Source organism: Urocitellus parryii, chromosome 5 (genome assembly GCF_045843805.1).
Source record: "Urocitellus parryii isolate mUroPar1 chromosome 5, mUroPar1.hap1, whole genome shotgun sequence".
Taxonomy (NCBI): Eukaryota; Metazoa; Chordata; class Mammalia; order Rodentia; family Sciuridae; genus Urocitellus; species Urocitellus parryii.
In genome coordinates this window covers 135,830,030-135,854,672 of record NC_135535.1, presented here as the reverse complement: position 1 = coordinate 135,854,672, position 24,643 = coordinate 135,830,030, and the positions used below count along the sequence as shown (strand labels likewise).

Below are 24,643 nucleotides of genomic sequence, written 5' to 3'. Positions count from 1 at the left end.
AAATTGTTTATCTACAAATAACAGGAGAGGTCTGCTGGGCCATGTGTCCTTGACTCAGTCAGGCTAGGTGGGGACCCCTAGCAACTCCTTAGCAGCCACCAATCAGCATGAGACAGGGAAATACCTGGGATGCCAGATGACCCTCCCAGTAGTTTATGGTATTGGGAAACCATGTAGTTCAGCAGGAACACCCCTCTTGGCATAAACCAATCAGTTCAAATGAATCCCCCTCTTGTAGTAACCAATCATCATACCCAACTTGTTCCCACCAGTGAATATGCTAATCATGTTTTAGAGTTGTTATTTGATTTTCACTCAGTGTATAATGATTTGCCAAGAGATGCTATGATGTATGTGTGGCTCCCTGCCTTCTCCAAAGAATGTATAAAACAGCTGCAAACCCTGGGCTCGGGGCCTCTCAGCATCACCAGTTGCTGTGTGTGCACAGAGGACCCAGCTAGTTCACAATAGACACTTCTTTGCTGCTTACATTGATCTTGGTCTCTGGTGTTCTTTTGGGGGTCCAGAATTCAAGCATAAAACCTCGCTTCTCCTCTCTCCCCTTTTCCCTATCTAAAGCTCATCTATTTTTCCCATGCTCCCCACACCCCGTCCCCATTATAAATCATCATCCTTGTATCAGACAATACATTCAGCATTTGGATTTTTAGGGTCTGCTTACTTCATTCAGCATTTTATTCTCCAACTTCATCCATTTACTTGCAAATGCCATGATTTTTTTTCTCCTTTAATGCTGAGTGATATTCCATTGTGTATATATGCCACATTTTCTTCATCCATTCATCTGATGAAGGGTATATCTAGGTTAGTACCACAATGTAGCTATTGTGAATTGTGCTGCTGTAAACATTAATGTGGCTGTGTCCTTGTAATATACTACTTCTAAGACCTTTGGGTATAAACCGAGGAGCGGGATACCTGGATCCAATGGTGGTTCTGTTATGAGTTTTCCAAGGAATCTCAATACTGCTTTCCATATTGGCTGCACCAATTTTCAGTCCCACCAGCAATGTGCAAAGGTGCCTTTTCCCCCCACTTTCTTGCGAAAAATTATTGTTGTTTTTATCCTTAAGAGCTGCCAGAGATGTTGAGCATTTTTTCATATATTTGTTGATTGATTGTATATCATTTTCTGAGAAATGTCTGTTCAGTTATTTGGCCTATTTATTCATTGGGATAGGTGTTTTGTCGGTATTAAGAGTTTTGAGTTCTTTATATAGATTTATATATATATTTATATAGGTGGCTGCTCTATCTGATTTGTGTGTAGTAAAAATTTCCTCCTATTCTGTAGCCTCTCTGTTCACCTCACTTATTTTTTCTTTTGCTGCAAAGAAGATTTTTAGTTGGAATCCATCTGATTTATTGATTCTTGATTTTATTTCTTGCACTATAGCAGTCTTATTATGGAAGTTGGGGCCTAATCTCACATGATGAAGATTGGAGCCTACTTTTTCTTCTGTTAGACCCAAGGTCTCTGGCTTAATTCCTAGATCCTAGTTCCACTCTGGATTGAGTTTTGTGTATGGTGAGAGACTGGGGTTTTAGTTTCCTTTTGTTGCCTATGGATTTCCAGTTTTCCCAGCACCATTTGTTGAAGAGGCTATCTTTTCTCCAAAGTATGTTTTGGGCACCTTTGTCTGATAGAAGATCATTGTAATTTAGTTGGTTAGTTCCCAAATGCCAATGTCTCGGCTTGGCACAGAATCAGGAGCCACCACACAGCTTTGTAGGTTCAAACAGCAATTCTTTATTCCCGATCTCACACCAGCCTACACACACGCTCAGGGGAAATCCAAATCTGCCCTCCCAATTCACCTACTCCACGAGGCTCTTTCCAAATCCCATTTTACTCTCACAAGAACTCAACGGGAACAAGCAGCAGGAACACCCTAATCCCAGCAGCAATAATCTTCAACCTCCAACTTCCCTAAAACTCCTATTGTCACGCCCTAAACCCAAGGACGGGGATACTTCCTGCAGGAATACACCCTAATCCTGGATCCACCCTGATGATTGAGCAGGGTCACCTTTCTCAAACACACAAGCAAGGTAGCAGCAAATTTCCAAGGCAAGTCCATTTAACTTAGGGTACACTGGCAAGGATACGATGCGTCATTCCTACTTGGTAATGGCTCTCAGCAGTTAGTCTCCATGTCCTCTATTCTGTACCATTGGTCTACCAGTCTGTTTATATACACAAGGGAATGTTACTCAGCAATAAAAGAGAATACCATCATGGCATTTGCAGGTAAATGGGTGGAGATGGAGGAGATGATGCAAAGTGAAGTCAGCCCATCCCAAACAAATGAATGCCAAGTGTTTTCTCTAATATAAGGAGTCTGGGATGGGGAGCATGGGAGGAAGAGATGAACTCTAGATAGGGGAGAGGAGTGGGAAGGGAAGGGAGGGGGCAGGGGGTTAGAAATGATGGTGGAATGTGATGGACGTCGTTATCCAAAGTACACATATGAAAACATAAGTTGGTGTGAATATACTTTATCTAGAACCAGAGTTGTGAATAATTGTACATTCTGCTGTCATATACAAAAAATTTAATAATTAAAATAAAATAAAATTGATAGAATACAGAGAATAGTAGTTACCAGAGCCCGGGAAGGGCATAGGGGAGGGACCATGGCAAGAGGATGGGGGGTGCCCTTGGTTAAGAGAAATGACTTACTTTTAGTATTCCACAGCATGGCAGGATCTCTGTGACTGACAAGAATATGAAATATTTCAAAATACCTGATTGGGGGTGTATCTCAGTGGTAGAATAATTGCTGAGTATGTACAATGCCCTGGGTGCAATCCTCAGTACTGGAAGGGGGACCTGATAGGGTTTTGAACGTTCCCAAAACTAAGGAGTGATACATGTGTGAGTGACATATATGCCAATTACCCTGATCTGATCATTACGCTTGGAACACAAGGATTAAGATGCCACAATGAAAACAACCCAATAATTCAATGAACCCATTCACACTACAGGGCAAATGGTAAAGTACCCCTTAATGTGTTGTGATGAAAGAGAAAATAAACTAGACTTTGGGAGGAAAGACCTGGGTTCTTGTTCGGTAATCCTTTTTTTTTTTTTTTGGTACAGGGAATTGAACACAGGGGCACTCAACCAACCACTAAGTCACATCCCCAGCCATATTTTGTATTTTATATATATATATATATATATATATATATATATTTTTTATTTTGAGACAGGGTCTCATAGAGTTGCTTAGTGCCTCTCCAAGTTGCTGAGGCAGGCTTTGAACCCACGATCTTTCTGTCTCAGCCTCCAGAGCTGCTGGGCTGTCATCCTCTTTTTCATTTTAGTAGTCATTTTACCTACAGAGGCCTCAAGCTCATATTAGCAAACTTAGGTTAATTTTATCTGCTCCCTGTATTTCACAGTAATGTTTGGGAACTCACGATTGTAGGAGTATAGAAACACTGAAGACCTTTAGTTATTTTTGTCTTTACACTTTTTTTTTTCCTTTTTCAAGTCTTTGCTACATATACAGCACAATTCTGACAAAATAGGAAACACAGGGCACGGTCCTGTTCCCTGGAACTTAAGGAATCTGGGTAAAGAAACCATGAAACTCCTGGAAGGTAATCCACTGTGAAGGTCCCCCAGAGGCAATAAACTGGAATACAAAGGGAAGATTTTACTGAAGTTGCAACAGGGGTTCACTGGATGCCTTGTCTACATCCCTAGTGGCTTTGAAACTTACATGTTTGTTTTTCTTTTCCCCAACCTTCTCCTCCCTGATCTTCTTTGCCCTAACCTTCTCCTCCTGATTTTCTTTCCCCTACCCTTCTCCTCCCTGATCTTCTGTTTTTCTTTTCCCTAAACTTCTCCTCCCTGTTCTTTTCCCCCTCCCTGGTCTCCTCCTCTGGGTTCTTCTTTTCCCTAATCTTTTCCTCCCTGATCTCTCCTCCCTGATCTCACTTTCTCTGAATCACCTCTATAAAAACCCCCTACTCCTGCTGATGTGAGAACCATCGTTTCTTCTTCGCTGGCCAAGCAATAAACCATCCTTTCTCCTTCTCAAGAAGGTTTTCTCTCTCGCTGGATTGGCATCAAGGCAAGGACAGCTTTCTAAGCCAGGGACAGCTTTCTAGACCAAGGACAGTGTTCCTCAACAAGGAGGCAAATACAGGATCATGGAGCCAGAGAAGGAGAAGACCGAGAGGCTGAACAGCCAGAGGAGACGCGTCCCCGACTGGCTGATGGGGACGCCCGAGGCAAGGATACCCCGTTCGGATCTTGAAGACAGGCAGCCCGAGCCCAAGAGAGCCCGGTTTTCTGGCATCGTAATGGCCAAAAACTGTGAAATAACCCACGAACAGCTATGTGAGCTGCTCAAGTATGCAGTTCTGGCTGCACCCGTTATTGAGAGACCCAGGTGGTGCCAGCTTCTGTACGGAAAGCAACTGAGCAGAACAGTGGTTGTCATCCTTCAAGGGATGAGTCAACTCCACTTCTACAGGTTCTATTTGGAGTTTGGATTTCTCCGAAAAGCCTTCAGACACAAATTCCGCTTGCCTCCTCCATCACCGACTTTTCTAGCTGATGTTATCGGGCTACCAAATCAAGCGGCTGGATATCTGCCTAAGACCACGGGAGGATCTGTACCGTCTGCCGGTACAAAACCCGACGTCGACCTGCAGAATGACCCGGTCATTCAAAAGTATGGCTCTCAGAAGGTGGGCTTGCTGCGATGCCTTCTGACAGAGGAGGAGATGAGGACATTTGACTTTCCCTTCCAAGGTTCTCCCGACTGTGAGAACTTTGTACCTACCAGATGTGATGGGTCTGTCACAGAGAACAGCCCTCTCTTTGGGCTGGACGGAGAAATGTGCATCACGTCCAAAGGGAGAGAACTAACCCGCATCTCCCTGGTTGCCGAAGGAGGCTCGTGTCTCCTGGATGAGTTGGTGAAGCCCGATGAGGAGATTGTAGACTACGCCACCTGCTATTCGGGGATCACGGAGGAGATGCTTAAGCCGGTGACGACGAAACTGAAAGACGTTCAGAGGCGGTTAAAAGCACTGCTTCCTCCTGATGCGGTGTTGGTAGGCCATTCCCTAGACGTGGATCTCCGGGCACTGCACATGATCCACCCGTATGTTATCGACACCTCGTTGCTTTATGCCAGAGAGCGGGGCAGAAGATTCAAGCTCAAGTTCTTGGCCAAAGCTGTACTGGGGAAGGACATTCAACGTTCGGAAAGGGACGGTCATGATCCCACAGAGGACGCTGCCGCGACCCTTGAATTGGCTCAACATTTCCTCAGGTATGGCCCAAGGAAGATTGCAGAACTCAATCTGGAGGCGCTGTGGAGAGCCCAAGACCCAAGAAATGCCAGAGAAAAGTTCCACTTCACCTACAGAGGTGCTTTAAGATCTTTCGATCCGGGGCATCACAAGCTCCTTTTTGTATCCCGAGAGACAGAGGATGTTGAACTCCCGTCTCCTGAAGATTGTGAGACTGTTAAGTGCCTTTCCAACAGAGAGGTCTTTGAGCAGGCCAGAAGGCAAGTGCGCCTGTACCCCTTCAGCGTTATTCGGTTCTCTTTGGAGCCTTTTTCACCTCTCCTCACTGAGGAAGTGAACCAAAGGATGCGGATGAAGTGGACAGAGATGTCCACTGTCTATGCTGGGCCATTGAGCAAAGATTGGAACCTAAGTGCTCTGAAGAGGCTGTTTAGGAGCTTTGGCCCAGTTCGTACAATGACTGCCGTTCTGGAAACTCATCAGCCTCATCTCTCCATAGAGTATGAAGTCCTGGAAGCTGCCCAGCTGGCCATCGAGTGCTTGAATGGCGTTCCCATGGGAGGTGTATACATGAAGGTACAGAGACCTGTGACAGAACTCACTCTGGATTGTGACACACTGGTTAAGGAGCTGGAAGGAGATCCTGAGAACCGAGAAACCATTTATCTGTCTGGAGTAGGTAAAGATTTCTTAGGACATGTTCAGGAACTACCGAGCCTCTTTGGTGGCCTGGAAGCTGTGATCGTGCCTCCAGATGCTCAAAGCGGAAGACAGGAAAAATACTGTTTTCTGAGATTCAAAACTTTTGGCAATGCCCAGAGGGCCCTCCATGTCCTCACAGGCAAGGACTGGAAGCTGAAAGGCAGGCAGGCCCTAACCCCCAGGCACCTGCACGCGTGGCTTAGGAGCTCACCACCTGAATCAAGAAGGCCCGCAGGTCTGCGAGTGAGACCTCCTCCCTCGGAGCAGGAGACCTTGCAGAATTTAAATGCGGAAAAGGCAAAGAGTGCAGCCTGGCGCTGGAGCCGCAAGATTGGAAGGCTCTACCGAAGCCTGAGCCCGGGAACCCTTTGCGTCATCCTCCTGCCAGGAACCACTAGCCCTCATGGATCCCTCTCTGGCCTGGGACTCATGGGAATAAAAGATGAAGAAGAGGAAAGCACCGGCCCAAGCGTGGGTTTGTGAGTGGCTCGCCACTTGCCTTTTCTCATCCTTCCTGGGCGATGGTGGAGAAGACGGTCAGGCTGCAGCTTCTCCAAAGACTGCTGGGCCTCTTGGTTCAGTGGACGGCTTTGTGTGGGAAGTTGGTGTGCTGGCTAAGGGGTCTAATCCTTTTACATGGCATGCGCAAAAGATGCCACACTGTGCCCCTTGAGTCAGTGCAATTACTATGTGCCAATTGAAAAGAGAATTTTAAATATAAGTAAAATGGAAACAAAATAAATACAACTTATAATTAAACCAAAATAAAAGTAAACGTGTTTGATATCTTCGGTCGTTTAAAATTCTATTCATGCTATGTGACATTTTAAAAGTTCTGGGGCCACCTGTGGCTAAGAAAGCGCCTGGGGATCATCCAGAAGGCGTTGCCTGGGTTGTGAGGAAAAACCAGATGACCTCTAGGATAGGCTCAGAACCCTTCCGCCCTCTGGACAGCTGGGGAGGGGGGTCTCCCATTATGGCCTGTGAGATGGGTGTACACATGAACTCTCCCCACCCTCCTGACCTTTATCCTGATTGGCTCCTGTGCCTTGTATTAGCTCTGTGTGTTTTCTCAATAAACTGAGATCCTGCTTTGACTGGTCTCCCTGGCTTGTCTGATTGTCCTCCCGTGGGGGAGGGCTGGGTGGGGGAGGGGGGCGGTCAGCCGGCCCTTCCTTTCTTGGTTCCTCATGGTCGGGGTGTGCTCTCCCAATCTCCCGCAGGTCAGGAGGGAAGCGGGTGGGGTGGGGTGGGGCTAAAAACCCCGACATCTGGCGCCCAACGTGGGGCATTAAGTCTGTTCACCAAAACTGAGAGTATCCCCAAGCCAAGAGAGTTTCGAGGTAGGGGTCTCCCCGAAAAGATGGGGCAATCTCACACTAAGTATGAGACAAGTATTGGGAAGCCATTGGTGAGGAGCGACTTTGGTCACAACGAGTCAGTCCTCTCACTGCCCAGGAGGAGAAAGGCTTAAAGCCTCACGCAGACAATGGCCTCCTAGACCCTTTTGATGCCTGGCCTGGTCCTCTGGGTTCCTCACCAAGTGCTCCTGTCCTGGAACACTCGGTAGACAAGTCGGGAAGGGGAGCGGCCTATGCCATATTGTCACCCCTCCCACCCCCAAGGAAATTCTCCACCCTCTTGTGAGAACCTGGAAAAGCTGGTTCAGCTGCCTTCTTGCAACACCAGTGATGACTCACCCCCATTGTGTATGGCCCTGTCTTGTTAAGACCAGCAATGAGATGACTCATCCCTATTGTGTATAGATTTCTTGGTAAATGCTAACCCTGGGGGCAATAGACCGGCCTTATGGTATTCCTGGGAGGCCCAAGATTTATTTAGAAGCTCAATTCACAATAGCTAAACTATGGAACCAACCTAGGTTGGATAAAGAAAATGTGGTATGTAATATTTGATGGAATATCACTCAGTTTTAAAGAAGAAGGGAATTATGGTATTTCTGGGTAAATGGACGGAGTTGGAGAACATCTGCTAAGCGAAATAAGCCAATCCCATAAAACCATAGGCCAAATGCATTCTCTGATATGTGGATGCTAATTCACAATCAGGGCCAAGGTGCTAGGGAAGAATAAAGTTACTTTAGATTAGGTAGAAGAGAGTGAAGGGAGGGGAGGGATATGGAGATAGGAAGAATAGTAGAATGAAACAGACATTATTACCTTATGTACACATATGACTGCATGACCAATGTGATCTGACAACGTGTACAAGAAGAAAAATGAGAAATTATACCCTATTTATTTATGACATATCAAAATGCATAAATGCATTCTACTGTCATGTATAACTAATTAAAACAGATTTTAACGATTTTTTTAAAAAAGAAAATCCTACTCATTCAAGAAAGAAATCCATAGTCACTGCCCTTTTTTTTTTGACAAAATTTATTGACAAAATACATGTGGTCAGTTATGCTTAAGTTGCATAACATGATGTTTTGCTATATGTGAATGCTGTGAAATAATAGCTCAAATCATCTAACATGTCTATCACTTCAGAATAGTTAACATTTTCTTTTCTTTGTTAGATTTTTGTGGTGGGAATATACCTAAGGCCTACCAATCAAGGAAAGTCCAGGACCAGATCGATTCTCAGCCGAGTTCTATAAGACCTTCAAAGGAGAATTAACACCAATTCTGCTCTAAATGTTTCATGGAATATGAAAACCCTGTGAAGCTGATATCACTCTGATACCAAAACCATACAAACACACATCAAGGAAAGAGAACTTCATATCAATATCCACAATGAACATTGATACAAAAACTCTCAATACAATTCCGGCAAATAGCGTACAAAAACATATTAAAAAGATAGTGTGCCTCAATGAAGTGGGGTTCACATACAGAAATCAATAAACATAATTCATCACATCAATATACTTAAAAACAAGAATAATATGATCATCTCAATAGAGGCAGAAACAGCATTTGACAAATACAGCACCCCTTCATGTTCAAAATACTAGAAAAACTAGGAATAGAAGGAACAGACCTCAACCTCATAAAAGCTATATATGCAAACCCCAAGGTCAGCATCATCCTAAAACAGAGAAAAATTGAAAGCATTCCCTCTAAAAACTGGAACAAGGATGTCCTCTTTCAAATCAGTAGACTTTTCTAAGGCACTTTAACATGTCTCCAAACACCAGAGGAAAAATCACTTAGAAAGCTGCACCTACCTCAACTAATTTTTTCAGAGCTTCCTGCCACCCGCTTTCTGCCTAGCTGGCCTCCATATCTAGCAAGGTCCCTGGTTCTGGGCGGTATCCACATTCATGATTTCTCCTATGCCCCTTGCTTACATGACACTGCCCAGATCCTGCCTGTGTCTGTCCTGAAGGTCCAGTTAGAGGCTCAGAACCAGCCCAAGGACTCCGTTGCAATAAAGCAGTGCTGGCAGATAAGTATTTGCAAAACACAGCCACTTTCAGGTGAGTCATCTGCTCAGTGGCTTACTCCATCAAGGAGCTTCCTGCATCTCTGGACCTAGCTGTACTGTAAGCATGAGCCAAAAAGAGATCTATGCTATTTTCTTGTAAAGCCTGATTCAAATGCTCTTCTTCGTTTTGGTTTTACTGCTTTTCATCCTTATGTTTTAATGTTATGAGTGTAGATGATAAATATTAAAACAGGATGCATATAAGGTTAACAAAAAACAAGGTCTCCTTTTTAAAAAAAATTAAAAATATTTTTTAAAAAAATTTAATAATTAAAATAAAATAAAATTGATAGAATACAGAGAATAGTGGTTACCAGAGCCCTGGAAGGGCATAGCGGAGGGAACATGGCAAGAGGATGGGTAATAGGTATGGGGGGGTGCCCTTGGATAAGAGAAATGACTTACTTTCAGTATTCCACAGCCTGGTAGGATCGCTGTGATTGACAACTATATTAAATATTTCAAAATACCTGATTCATTTTCAATAAATAACACTGTGTACACTCTTCTGCCCTTGGTTCTTCTCACCTGATATCTTAGAGGTTGTCTTACCTCAGTGGACATATATTTTTTCTTATTCTTCTTAGCAGTCATACAATATTTCATTATAAAATGTATCACAATTTTTTCTATATTTCACTTACTTTATGATGCATTTTTAAATTTTATTTATTCTGATTTGTTATATATGACAGCAGAATGCAATTCAATTCATATTACACAAATAGAGCACATTTTTTCATGTCTCTGGTTGTATGCAAAGTAGAGTCACACCTTTTGTGTTTTCATACATGTACTTAGGATAAGGATGTCTGTCTCATTCCACCATCTTTCCTACATCCTGCCCCTCTGAAAAACCAGCCTCTACCTCAGAGCAAAGCTTGTGCAAGGAAGGGACATGACTTTTTTCCTTGGAAAGACCCACAGAGCACTCCTGGGCACATTCCCACCCTGCTAAGTGGTTTATCTACAAATAACAGGAGAGATATGCTGGGCCAGGTGTCCCTTACAGGCTAGGTGGGGACCCATAGCAACCCGCTAGCAGCCACCAATCAGCATGAAACAGGGAAATACCTGGGATGCCAGATGACCCTCCCAGTAGTTTATGGTGTTGGAAAACCATGTAGTTCATCAAGAACACCACTCTTGGCATAAACCCATCAGTTCAAATGAATCCCCCTCTTGTAGTAACCAATCATCAGTACCCAACTTGTTCCCCCCAGTGAATGTGCTAATCATGTTTTAGAGTTGTTATTTGATTTTCCCGCAGTGTGTGATGATTTGCCAAGAGATGCTATGATGTATGTGGGGGTCCCTGCCTTCTCCAAAGAATGTATAAAACTGCTGCAAACCCTGGGCTGGGGGCCTCTCAGCGTCACCAGTGGCTGTGTGCACCCAGAGGACCCAGCTAGCTCGCAATAGACACCTCTTTGCTGCTTACATCGATTTTGGTCTCTGGTGGTCTTTTGGGGGTCCCAAATTTGAGAACAACACTTTGATTCTGAAGAGTAACTTTGATGTATATAGCAATGCAGGTTTGGCAGTATTTCTCTTTCAATGCTTGAAATATGCCATTGCATGTGCTCTGATCTTTGGATTTTTTCTGATTTCTGAGCATTTGTAGGTGACTTGGTACTTCACTTGAGTTTTTAAAAAAATCTTCCCTTACAACTTCTTCCCAGGTTTGTAGGGATCATCCACTGGCATGGGCTGCACCTGCTGCACTTTTGGCGGGGTGGCTGGCCAGGGAATTCTCAGGGCTCAAGGAAGACACAGGCTCAGGTGTAGCAACATTGGATCCAGAGCTGGCTGTTGCCATGGATTTCAAAGGGTTAAGGAAAAATGCTTGCACATTTGACTTGGAAGCAATGTTTCAGCAAACTGGAAGAACAATTGTGGGAAGAACCTGGAAAACACTAGGGAAACCAGTATTTCCAAGGCTAGGCCAGAGGTGGTTCCCAGAGCAGTATACACCACTGACTGATGATCCAGACAGTATGGAAAATTAAGACAAAGGGAATGTGACTACTGCTGTTGAATCCCTGAATTAATGAGTTGTATTAAACATTTAATGAAGGCCTTGATTTCCAGAGTAGTTAGATACCAGATAGTTGGAAGTTCTGGGTACCCTTCAGGATCTTCAGAGAAGTCTGACTTCTCTCCTTTGGATTTGATTCACCTCATTCTTACACTAGAGGAGGGACTAGCAATCACACAGACTGGACTCCTGGAAACTTTTAATTTAAATGAACATGTTATGGTACTTTTCTGTAAGGAAAAAAAAGGGAGGCACAGAGACAAGATGCAGAGGAAGGAAACATGGCAGAATGGCTGAAGGGCCAAGCTGCCAAGCTGCCAGGTTGATTTATATCAATATGTTACTTTAGGTCATTGGCATAATTGGTACATATTGTTCTTTGTATTGCTAGGCAGGTTCCAAACTTAGCAACATTACGCAGTTTATTCCTCAGTTACATACTAAGTTGCAATGTGCAATGTCAGGAGCTTTGTGTATCTCTCAAGAAAGTCTATTGTATTAAGTTACTGTTATGTGGACAGGTTTAGGCTCAGTGAAACATTCTGGTTGTCCAACCAGAGAGTTCCTTTATTCCTAGGAGCTGTGTGCCTAAGATCAAGTTCAGGGCTGATAAGACTCTAGCGGCATTGCCACAGCATCTGGACATAGCACATGTATTAGTTATCTTGCTGGTTCCTAGGAGAAACTGCAGGACATTCTAAGGGTGGGAAACAAAGTGCCAGTTACCCCCTGGGAGTATGCTCACTAGAGGAACGCTTCCCTGTATATTGCCATGGTCAGAATCTCTCTACTTTTCATTAGTTGTAAATGAAAAATGGTTTAGTAGCAATATGTAATATTTGGACAGTGAACTTGAAGCAAAATATTTTTTGGTATTTGGAAGAAAGACTTTGTGGTAAAACTACAAGTACAGGGGTTGGGGTTGTGGCTCAGCAGTAGAGCATTCACTCACCTAGCACGTGTGAGGCCCTGGGTTTCATTCTCAGCACTACATAAAAATAAATAAAAAGGTATTGTGTTGATCTACAACTAAAAAATAAATATAAAAAAATACAGGTATATACATATTCTTTTTAGAAAATCTTCATTGTTATGTGTAAATTTATCAAAACCACAAGAAAACTTATGAACTTTTACCTGTCACTCAGATTTTAACTAACAATTCATAGCTACTATGACTTTTGCTTTTATTTTCTGATTATTTTGAAGCAAACTCTGGATATATTGTTTAATCAATAAGTAGTTTAGTATGTATCATAATGCTATAGGTATCCTTTTAATAAATATAGCCAAAATGCCATCTAAGCTATAGCAAAAACAAACAAACAAACAAACAAACAAAAAACTAACCAACAAACAAAAAACCCCACCTTTTCCTTTTTTTCACACAATTCACTCAATATTCCTAACACCAACTGTGTGGGAGTTTTGCCTCAGATATCAAGCATTTCTTTTGTGGACATCAACTGGGTTTATAGTAATTCTTTTCATTTATTTATTTATTTTTTACTTTTTATAAACTTTATTTTCTAATTTGTTGTAATTAGTTATACTTGACAGTAGAATGCATTTTGACACCTCATGCATAAATGGAGAATAACTTCTTATTCTTCTGGTTGTACATGATATAGAATCACTTCAGTCATGTAAGCATATATGTACATAGGATAATTATATGGGCTCTGTCTCATCCAGAGAAGAGATCCACAGAACAAGGTAGAGGAGAATGTGGCTGCGGAGTCACTAATAAAGACCTCCAGAGACCAAGCAGGAAGCAGGTCTGATTTTATTGCGCAGTTAATACACACATACACACACACACACACACACACACACACACACACACACACATACTCAGGCATTAGCTAAGCAGAATACAGGCAACCACCAATTCAATTTCTGCTAACCATCCTTGCAGTGACCAATTGAGGAGTGGGCCATGGAGCAAGCACAGGGACTGCAACACATGGCCTCATGCCCGGGGCTGTGCCTACAGGGTAAGCGGCCTGCCACCACATGGGATGCCCTTAATGTACGCCATGAATGCGGTACTCCATGCACTTGTCCCCACAGGTAATAATGCCTAATTCATTCTACTACCCTTCCTACCCCCATAGCCTCTCCACTCCCTTTACTCCCCTCTGCTTAATCCAAAGTATCTACCTTTCCCCATAGCTCCCCTACCTCTTATTGTGAATTAGTATCCACATATCAAAGAAAATGTTCAGCCTTGGGTTTTGGGGGATTGGCTTATTTTGCTTAGCATGTTATCTTCCAGCTCCATCCATTCACCTCAAAATGTCATAATTTCATTCTTCTTTAAGGCTGAGTAATATTCAATTGTGTATATATACCACATTTTCCTTATCCATTCATCTATCGAAGAGCATCTAGGTTAGTTACACAGACTATTGTGAATTGAGCTGCCATAAACATAGATGTGGCTGTGTCACTGTAGTATGCTGATTTTAAGTATTTGGGGTATAAACTGAGGAGTGGGATAGCTGGGTCAAATGGTGGTTCCATTCTACATTTTCTGAGGAATCTCCATATTGCTTTCTATAATGTTTACACCACTTTGCAGTCCCACCAGCAATGTATGAGAGTACCTTTTTCACCACATCATTGCCAACATTTATTGTTGCTTGTATTCTTGAAAATTGCCATTGTGGCTAGAGTGAGAGGAAATCATAGAATATTTTTAATTTGTATTTCACTAATTGCTAGAGATGTTGAACACTTTTTCATATTTGTTGATTGAATGTATTTCTTCCTCTGTGAAGTGTCTATTCAGTTCCTTAGCCCATTTATTGACAGTGTTATTGGGGGATTTTTAGTGTTGAGTCTTTTGAGTTCTTTATATATCCTGGAGATTAATGCTGTATCTGAGGTGCATGTAATAAAGATTTCCTCCTATTCTGTAGGTTCTCTGTTCACATTATTGATTGTTTCCAAGGATGATAACATCCCATTTATTGATTCTTGATTTTACTTCTTGTGCTTTAGGTTTCTTGTTAAGGAAGTAGGTTCCTAAGATAGATTTGGACGTACTTTTTCTTTTATTAAATGCAGGGTCTTTGTTATAATGCCTAAGTCTTTGATCCACTTTGAGTTGATTTTTGTGCCTTTGTCTAGTATGAGATAACTGTATTATGCGGATTTGTCTCTGTGTCCTCTATTTTGTTTCATTGGTCTATGGGTCTGTTTTGGTGTCAATTCCATGACATTTGTGTTAATATGGCTCTGTAGTATAGTTTAATGTCTGGTATTATGATGCCGCCTACTTCACTTGTTAAAGATTTCTGTGTCTCTTATTTTTCCAAGTAAATTTCATGACTGCCTTTTCTATTTCTATGAAGAATGTCATTGGGATTTTCATAGGAATTCTGTTAAATCTGTATAGCACTTTTGGTATTATGGCCATTTTGACAACGTTAATTCTGCCTATCCAACAACATGGGATATCTTTACACTTTCTGACATCTCCTTCAATTTCTTTAATTGGATGAATTTAGTTGGATGCTCTATAGTTGTTATTGTAGAGGTCTTTCACCTATTTTGTTTTGCAAGGCAAGCACTCTATCATCTGAGCTATATCCCCAGCCACAAAATTATAATTATCTTATATTAGACTAAGGTGCCAAAAACATGCACTGGAGAAAAGATAGCATTTTCAACAAATGGTGCTGGGAAAACTGGAAATCCATATGCAACAAAATGAAATAAAACCCATATCTCTCACCATGCACAAACTTAACTCAAAATAGATCAAGGACCTAGGAATTAAACCAGAGACTCTGCATCTAATAGAAGAAAAAGTAGGCCCTAATCTTCATCATGTGGGATTAGGCCCCAACTTCCTTAATAAGACTCCTATAGTGCAAGAATTAAAACCAAGAATCAGTAAATGGGATGAAATCAAGCTTTTTTTTTTCTGAGCAAAATAAACAATCTGTGAGGTGAAAAGAGAGCCTACATTCTGGGAGCAAATTTTTACCCCTCATACATTAGATAGAGCAATAATCTCTAAGGTATATAAAGAACTCAAAAAGCTAAGCACAAAAAAGAAAGAAAGAAACCAGTAACCCAATCAATAAATTGGCCAAGGACCTGAACAGACACTTCTCAGAAGATGATATACAATCAATCAACAAATATATGAAAACAAAATGTTCACCATCACTATCAATTAGAGAAATGCAAATCAAACCTACTCTAAGATATCATCTCACTCCAGTCAGAATGGCAGCCATTATGAAGACAAACAACAATAAGAGTTGGCGAGCATGTAGGGGAAAAGGCACACTCATACAGTGCTGGTGGGACTGCAAATTGGTGCAGTCAATATGGAAAGCAGAATGGAGATTTCTTGTAAAATTGGGAATGGAACCACCATTTGACCCAGCTATCCCTCTCCTTGGTCTATACCCAAAGGACTTAAAAACAGCATACTACAGGGACACAGCCACATCAATGTTTATAGCAGCACAATTCACAATAGCTAAACTGTGGATCCAACCTAGATTCCCTTCAATAGATGATAGATATATAAAAAAATGTATCATATATACACAATGGAATATTACTCAGCACTGAAAGAGAATAAAATTATGGCATTTGCAGGTAAATGGGTGGAGTTAGAGAAGATAATGCTAAGTGAAGTTAGCAAATCCCCAAAACCAAATGCCAAATGTTTTTTCTGATACAAGGAGGCTGATTCATAGTGGGGTACGGAGGGAAAATGTGGGAGGAATAGACAAACTCTAGATAGGACAGAAGGATGGGAGGGGAAGGGAAGGAGTATGGGTTTAGAAATGATGGTGGAATGTGATAAACATTATTATCCAAAGTATATGTATAAAGACACGAATTGGTGTGAATATACTTTGTATACAACCAGAGATATGAAAAATTGTACTCTATATGTGTAATAAGAATTGTAATGCATTCCACTGTCCTGTATTTAAAAAAATAAAATCAATATAAAAAAACAATATGTAAGCATGTATCAACTAAATACTGGCCCTGTTCTGGCTTTAGGATTCACATTTTAACCCCACACAGACCCAACTATGTTCTGGAATCAGAATACCTGTGGTTCCATTACAGAAATTAGACCCTGTCAATTCTTCAGAATCCTTTATTGATGAATTACAAAAAAAATTCACAATTTTCCACTAGGTTCTAAGGATTGCACTTTTGTAATATGAAGTCATTGTTGATATATCAAAATAAGACATAGGCAAAACAGTATTTTCAAGTTCTCCAATCATCTTCCTCCTACATTAAAAATTATATTACATGCATGTGCATGCATCCATGTTTATGTGCAAGTGTGTATCTATATATTTCTGCTTATAAAATAGACTGTGATGAATCATGATATTTTTAAAAAGAAGATTAATAAAGTAAGAAGCATAGACTGGAAATGTATCCAATTTTAAATTGTAGAAATATCTTACATAACTTATATAAAATTTGCAAATTTGGAATGTTTGCCTTGCTATTGATCCTGAAGATAATAATTATTTTGCTAATGATTAGTATAATTAATTTATTAATGGGTATCAGGTGCTATTTGGGGTCTTTGACCTCTTGTGACTTATCTTGTTTTACAACAATTTTGTAAGTTGAGTACTAGACTTGTCATTATATCTTTAATTGGGGAGTTTAAGAAACAGAGGTGGGGTGTTTTCTTAAGATGGTAAAAATAGTGAGTGACACAACTAATTTCTCAGAATAAACTAATAATCACAGCTTAGTCTTAGGCCACTGACTTACAAACAAAGATTATGGTGTATGCCATATTTTACCTGTGCAGTTGAATAAAAAGGTGAATTTATATATTATAAAAATATGTAGGGATGTGTCATGATAAATTGTTAAGCAAATGATACGTAGTATATATATTAAAATGAGAAAAAGTTTAAATATATGATTCATATATTGACATTATGATTTTAAATCCAATTTTTAAACTGCAAGTAATAAATCTGTTTTGCTTGGGCAATTCTGTCTTTTCACTCATGGATTTAGCTGAAAATGAACTTAGAGAATACAGACTCATATTCTTTTTGTGGAAGAGTAGCTTCTAACTGAAAATAAAATAGTTTTTGAAAGATAATATGATAAAAATAACTAGTGAAATGTCATTTTGAATAACTGAGTCAAGTATCATATTTTTCTTGAGTTAAATGCCGCTTTCATTAATTAAGATAATGTAAATGTGACATGAAGCCCAGTCCTTTTCAATGTTTTCATTCCTGGTGGGGTAGGTAGAAGTGTTGTATTAGTTCACTAGAGATCACATTAGACCACAGATTGGGTGACACAAATTTATCTGGTCAAAAAAGTGAAAGTTAGACATCTGAGATCACGTTTTTGGTCAGAGACCAAGGTTTGATTTCTTCTAAAACATCTTTTCCTCTCTAGGAGATAGCTCTATTTTCCTGGTATTTCCCCCACGGTCTTTCCTCTGAATGTCTGTATGCTAATTTCTTTTTCTCTTGAGGACATAAGTAATATTTGACTAGAGCCCTCCCTAAGGACCTCATTTAACTTTGTTTAAAGATGTGAACTGGGAATTAACCCAGGGACACTCTACTACTTATTTATACCTCCAATTCTTTGTTTTCATTAAGTTGCCCAGGCTTACTTGAATTTGAGATCTTGCCTCAGTCTCCTGAGTCGCTACAATTACAGGCATGTGCCACTGCACCCCACTACCTTATTTAACATAACTATGTAACATCCTATTTTCAAACCCAGTCACAATTTGAATCTGAGAATATTTCAACATATGAGTTTTCAGGAGACACAATTCAACTCATAATAGATGAGATGGATATCTTTGGAACATTGGTTGTTAACTATGGCTTCTATGTTGTTCCATTGAAGGAACAAAGTTTTAACCTTAAGGATCACCTCTTTCCTTTAAGAGTATATGTAGAGAAGATTTGAAGTTTATTAACGAAAGAAAACTGTATCGTCAGAGAAAGCCACATAGTACTCATATCCCATAGATTATTTTTTGTTGCATTGCTTTCTGCATTGACATACTGATGTAGAGGTCAGCTGTAATTTAACCATGGATATGGAAAAGTGTTCTGGAGTATGTTAGAATAGAGCATGGTTAATATGTTATTTCCAATTTCCATTCACAAAACACTATTTATTTGATTTTAGGAAATGCACCTCAAAATAGATGAGTACTCTCATGATGATGGTTTTAATGCAACAGTTGTACATTTGGAGATGGGAAAGGACTTAGAACTTGTTAGAAATATCTACTACTGGGTCTTTTAGTACACCAAAGAATTTGATGGTCTGTGATACAGGGATTGATGAGGGATATAGAAAGTAATTTTATTTTCATCTAAATTTATGGGCAACAATATTCAGGGTTTTAGAGCCAGGATAACAATTTATTTTATATAGCAGCATGATTTAATGTATTTTAAATAGTGTTCTCACTTTTTTTTCCCTAGCAAATACAAGATATTAGTTTCCCAGTAGCTCTCTTTTGCTTGTCTATTTTAAAATGTCTCTAAGTTCTCAAGTCAGAAATAGCACAAGATTAATCTATATTTTTTGGAAACAAATATATATTTTTTTCATTTTCTTATCTATTTTAAGTCATTTTTTGAACCTCTATGTCATTTACTATTTGGAATCTCAACCAGTGTCATTTACTATTTGGAATCTCAACTATCATTAATGGAATGTCTCTGAATTAGCTTTATATAGCACATACCACTATACTTTTAACTTCCTATTATTTATTTTAATTATGATAACCTATTCTATTTATATGTTCTATTGGATTTTTGTACTGTATTGATTTTATAATAATTCCCCTCTAGGGTACTAACAATTCTATAAACTATTTCATTAAGTATCATTTAACAAAATCCTTATTCTGAAGCAAATTTCTGTGTTTTCCTAAATTTAAGAAAATCTTTAATCACTGACCTTAATTTGCTATAGACCATGTTTGAAATTCAACTTGTATAGATCCAAAATTTGGCCCAGGAAACTTAGTAGAATATGTATACTGAAACTATTCTTTTACTTTTATCTTATAAGAAAGGGAAAACACACACACACAGAGAGAGAGAGAGAGAGAGAGAGAGAGAGAGAGAGAGAGAGAGAGAGAGAGAGAGAGACTAATAGACGGTTAGTTCATTTATAGAAGTCAGTTTAAGGGGCAGAATAAAGGAGAAAGATTTAAGTTTTTATTTCCTTTTATTTATTAGAAGTAAAACAAATTCAAGGAGGGAAACAGGACTTCAGAAGCCTAGGTTTAAATATATTTAAACAACTATGACCAAATCACTGTGGTGAATATTTGTTGAATGTGACTAGACAAGAGAAAACTTCTATTGTTGTTACTTTTTTGATTAATACACAGTCATAACTTTTGGGTTAATGTGTCATGCAAATAAGTGAGTAAAACCACATTTTAGAATTTTTTTTCTGATGATTCATAAACCTAACAATAAATGGTTGTAGCTTATCATTTGGAAAATAAAAAGCATATATCTTATAGTAAACCAAATTCAAAACTATTAAAAAGTGGTAGATTTAGTCATAATTGAATTTATAGAAGTAATTTATAGTTTTGTTTCAGTTTTAATTGAAACAACTTCTATTAAGAAATAGCTTCAAGAATTTTGTTCTGATTTAAAAACTTAACAAAGCTTTTATAAATCAATTTACTTTCTTGGTCTCTTCTTTTTTTTAGACTTTCAACTTTCGTTTGATTAGGTGAAACTGCTACTGTGTGTTCCCTACAACAAATATACCTCATGTAAGCATCTACTTCACATCTGATGTCTGGGATACACTCTCTTCTAGTAAGACAGAACCCAGAGAGAATTGTGCTCAGGAAGTCTCTCAGATTCTGTGAAGCAGAATGAAAACTCCCTCCCTTACTCTCTATGTATGAAGTTATTAGAATCTTTTCTGGGGTGAATAAATGTTTCCATTAGCCCAGGACAAACTCTGTTTGTTTGATGTACTAAAAATCATCTCTCATTACAGAAAGTGCCCTGTTTTCATGATAATTTATAAGGCTACCCTATTTATTCATCTTGTATATGTTTATATAATATATAAATAATATTAAATAATACTGTTTTGCATATTAAAAGAATGCCAAGAGAGTGCTCCTGACACACATATATATAAAATAAGAAGTAACTATGAAAGTTGATGAATATGTTCAATATGCTTGCCTATAGTAATCATTTCACTACCTTCCTCTACATGTATATCAAACTATCATATTTTCACCTTAAATAATGCAATAAAACAAAAGCATCCTTATAAAAATTAAGTAATAGAATTAAAAAATGAAGAATAACCATAAAAATTATCTCTAATATTCATTATGAACATTGATTTTGGAAATTCATTAAAAAATTTAGACATTAGTTCTTCTAATGTTAGAGTAAGGAAGACAAAATTTTAGTATAACATATGTATAAATGAGTATTATATAGTACTATACATTTGTTTAAAATTTTCTACATACTAAAGTAATCTTTTGCTTAGATTTTGTTAGTCTTTTCCAATTCTAACACTAAATACCACCACAACAGAACAAGGAAATTACAGATTACTTTGCCTGATAGTTTTCCTTTGCTGAACCAGCCCTCTCTATCATTTATTTGACATTATGAAGGTAAAACATCATGATTTAAAAAAGGGTCAATAAATGTGTGTGTAGCAATTAACACTGAATATGATTCTATTTTCTAGGTCAAGTTCTATAGACTGTGCTCCATGGCTTTTGGCTTGTAGCATGTCCTTAGGCAAAATGAAATTTCGTTCCTCCCTATTTCCAGAAAAAAATCAAGACATCGTGCTTCTTGACAGCATCCACCCCAGATCAGTCTCCTGCTTCCTTGAGTCCTCCTCAAAATCACAAAGCACAAATTCAAATTCCCTATAAACCCTCTCTTAAACTGTTACAGAGAGGTCCTACCGGTCTCCATGATGAAGACTCCATATTCAACAAGTGCCCCCCTCAAAAATAAATAAATAAATAAATAAATAAATAAATAAATACCTCTTCATTACAAGTATATGACAGGTGGTTTTTCACTATAGGTAGAAACTGACATTCTCATTTTCACACTTTCCTGCTCACAACATCTCTGGAAAAAAATAACATGGGGTTAAAAACCTTATTTTATGCCAGAATAAGTGGTTTGTCCCAAAGCACACATCTTAAAGTCTTATTAGTCATGAGTCAAAATTTCTTAAATCTCCAGCTGTTTCTTCAAGATGGGCCAGTCAATGGAAATTGCATCTCAAAGGAAAGAGCAAAGATGATTGCAACTTGGGACAGCTGATTCAGAATAGGACATAGACTAGGCAAAACCCTGCAGAAAAATGACAGAAACAAGCCAAGAGGGGGAGGAGGGGGGCTATAGAAGGGGCAGAAAATTGAACAGGCCAGAGACCAACTGATTCTGCAGTCAGGGGGTGGAAGTGGATGTCTGGTAGGTATGACATGGAGGGGACAGCCCTGGGCAAGGCTGAAGGCCTTGGAAAGTCTGATGGTGGCTACATGGGTGGGGTGAATGTGCTCAGATAATCATTTAACATATCTTTTTTTTGTACCTTTTAAGTACATAATAGTGTGACTATTAGTGTTTATCTGACCATAGTTCAGCATTTTAATAATTTCAGCATCATAGTCTAGAATTTTAATAATTTCAGCATCAAAAGTCAGCATTTTCTGGAAACAAATTCATACTTGCCTCTTGAAATGTCAATTTCACATTTGCTCAATGGAGGCCTCTGGGTCAGAGGTGCTAACAAGATGGAGGAGAGCTCTGTGCTTCTTGGCCTGTGCAGTGGAGCTGGTCTACTCTGGCCTAAGGATGGCAGGAGGGCTGGGTCAGTGTGAGCTGAATGGGTCAAGGTGTAGGGAAATATACCCGGGAAAGCCCATTTCTTTTCTTTACCACCACAGAGCAGGGCTCCACTCCTTGCCCCTGGCTGGGAATGAGGGAAGCACTTCCTCCAGGGAGTTTTCAGAAGTCCCACAGGATGGTCCTGGTCTTGAGAGGCTGGCAGGAGAACTGCTTCCTCAAAATAGCATTGCTAGGACAAGCTAGTCATGCTTGTCAACTAAACAGGAATTCCTTGTATGTGTGTGCTTTTCAGATCCTCATATTACTGATAAGAAAACTGAGGCTCAGATAAGTGAGGTCATTTCTGAAGACCAACCACTTAGTAAAGAGCAAAGTCTCTTTTCAGGAAGGTGAAGTCACTTCCAAAAGTCATCCAGGTCAGGAGGAAGAAGACCCTGATCTGGTCCCCCAGTCTACCAAGCAGATACTGATGTAGTGGTCCCCTGGTTTGGAGTTCTGAGTCATTACCTTTGTCTTATACTTAGTCTCACTTCCTCCCATCTTTTGTCGGGATTCCTCAGCATTAGGTCGAACTTTGAGTCCTGAGACCAACACTGAACCCCAAAGGCCAGATAAGAGGACTCATGTCCTGAACTTACAACCTGGGACTCAAGATACTCCTTAACCCAGAGAATGAAGATGGAATCCGGTCTTTTCATCAGTGACCAGTAAAAGATCCAAAGACTTTAAATAGAGACAGGACCTGAAACCTAGAGCTCCAACCCCAGTGCACAGAACAAGGAACCAGAACAAGAAAAATGTTGGGAAGAGAAAAGATTGAAGGGCTCAGTTAAACTTGTATCATCACGGCCCTATATATATCTGAAGGAAAAGCTCAGAGAAATGAGCCAACCTACTAGAACCCAGAGGCCAGGTGCCAATACAGGCCCAGAGCCACAGGGCCAAGCAAGCCTCAAACAGAGCCAGTGACCCTTAATTTAAGATCCAATTAAAGAGCATAAAGGTGTATCTTCTCTAGAAAACCAAGATCTCCGCTCTTGTTCCTGCACACCGCTGCGCTCGGCTTGATGCCCCCCTCTCCCACCCTGCCCATTTTTCCTGCTTTGGGGTTGCAGGTCAGCTCTAGCTCTGCGGGAGCACAAGGCTGCAGCCCCTGAGACATGCCGCCTTCTAGGCCCGGTTTTCCCTCCTCTCTGCTTCTGGGCCTCTTCTCCCTCTTGGGATCTCTCATCCTGTGCTCTCTCTCTCTCTCTGAATCTGAACCTTTTCCCCGCCCTGACCACTCCCTTGCGTGCTCAGTTACCCAGCCTGCTCCGGCCAAGGCGCCACTTCCCCTTCCCCAGCCTGCACCCCATCCCCAGAGGGCCAAGGCCACCACCCCTGCTGCCTCCTGTCAGACCGAGCCTGCTCCTCACCGCGCAGGTGGGCCGCCGACCTGCCAAGCGAACTGGGAAACGAGGCAAGTTACCCTTTGGAAATGTACTTAACACTTTGATGCTTAGGCAATGAAAAGGCTGGGGAAGAGATTTAAGAAGTTGGCTTTGGACAGTTCTGGTTCTTGAAATGTGGAAAAGTTCCTGTCTCTGCCTCACTGTAATTCAGATATTTTAATTTTGTAATTTTAAATTTAATTTTTTTGAATTTTAATTTTGTAAACAGAATCTTTTAATCCAACGAGTGATAGATATATTTGACGCGGATGGGAATGGTGAAGTAGAATTTGAAAGAGATCATTGAGGGAGTCTCTCAGTGCAGTGACAGAGGAGATAGGGAGCACAAGTTGAAGTTTGCTTTCTGTGTCTATGACTTGGATAAAGATGGTTATATTTCCAGTGGGGAATTCGTCCAGGTGTTGAAAATGATGGTGGGGAACAATCTGAAAGATACACAGTTACAGAAAATTGTAGACAAAAAACATAATAAATACAGATTAGGAGGGGGATGGGAAAATATCCTTTAAAGAATTCTGTGCTGTTGTAGGTGGCCTAGATATCCATGAAAAGATGGTGGTAGATGGGTAGCTCTCTGAAGAGTACCATCCAGTACTCTTGCTTTCTTCTCCATCTCTGAAGATTTGCTCAAAATGTCCAGCAATGCTCTCTGTGTATTTAAATGGAAGTATTCTTCTCTCTGAAGCCACATTTCCAACCTGAACCTCATGAAGCCAACTAAATGCTATTGAACTCTTCCTCTCTCAATATCTCAGTGTAGCACTTTAAAGTCTTTAAAGCATCATGAAAGAGCATATATACGT

General features: G+C 40.1%; 2 pseudogenes; both read left to right on the top strand.

The window, feature by feature from the left end:
• The first annotated feature begins 4,188 nt into the window (after positions 1–4,188).
• LOC144255064 (RNA exonuclease 5 pseudogene) lies at positions 4,189–6,486 on the top strand (annotated as a pseudogene).
• A 38-nt stretch (positions 6,487–6,524) lies between these two features.
• On the top strand, positions 6,525–24,410 carry LOC113176618 (calcineurin subunit B type 1-like; annotated as a pseudogene).
• Positions 24,411–24,643: the final 233 nt, after the last annotated feature.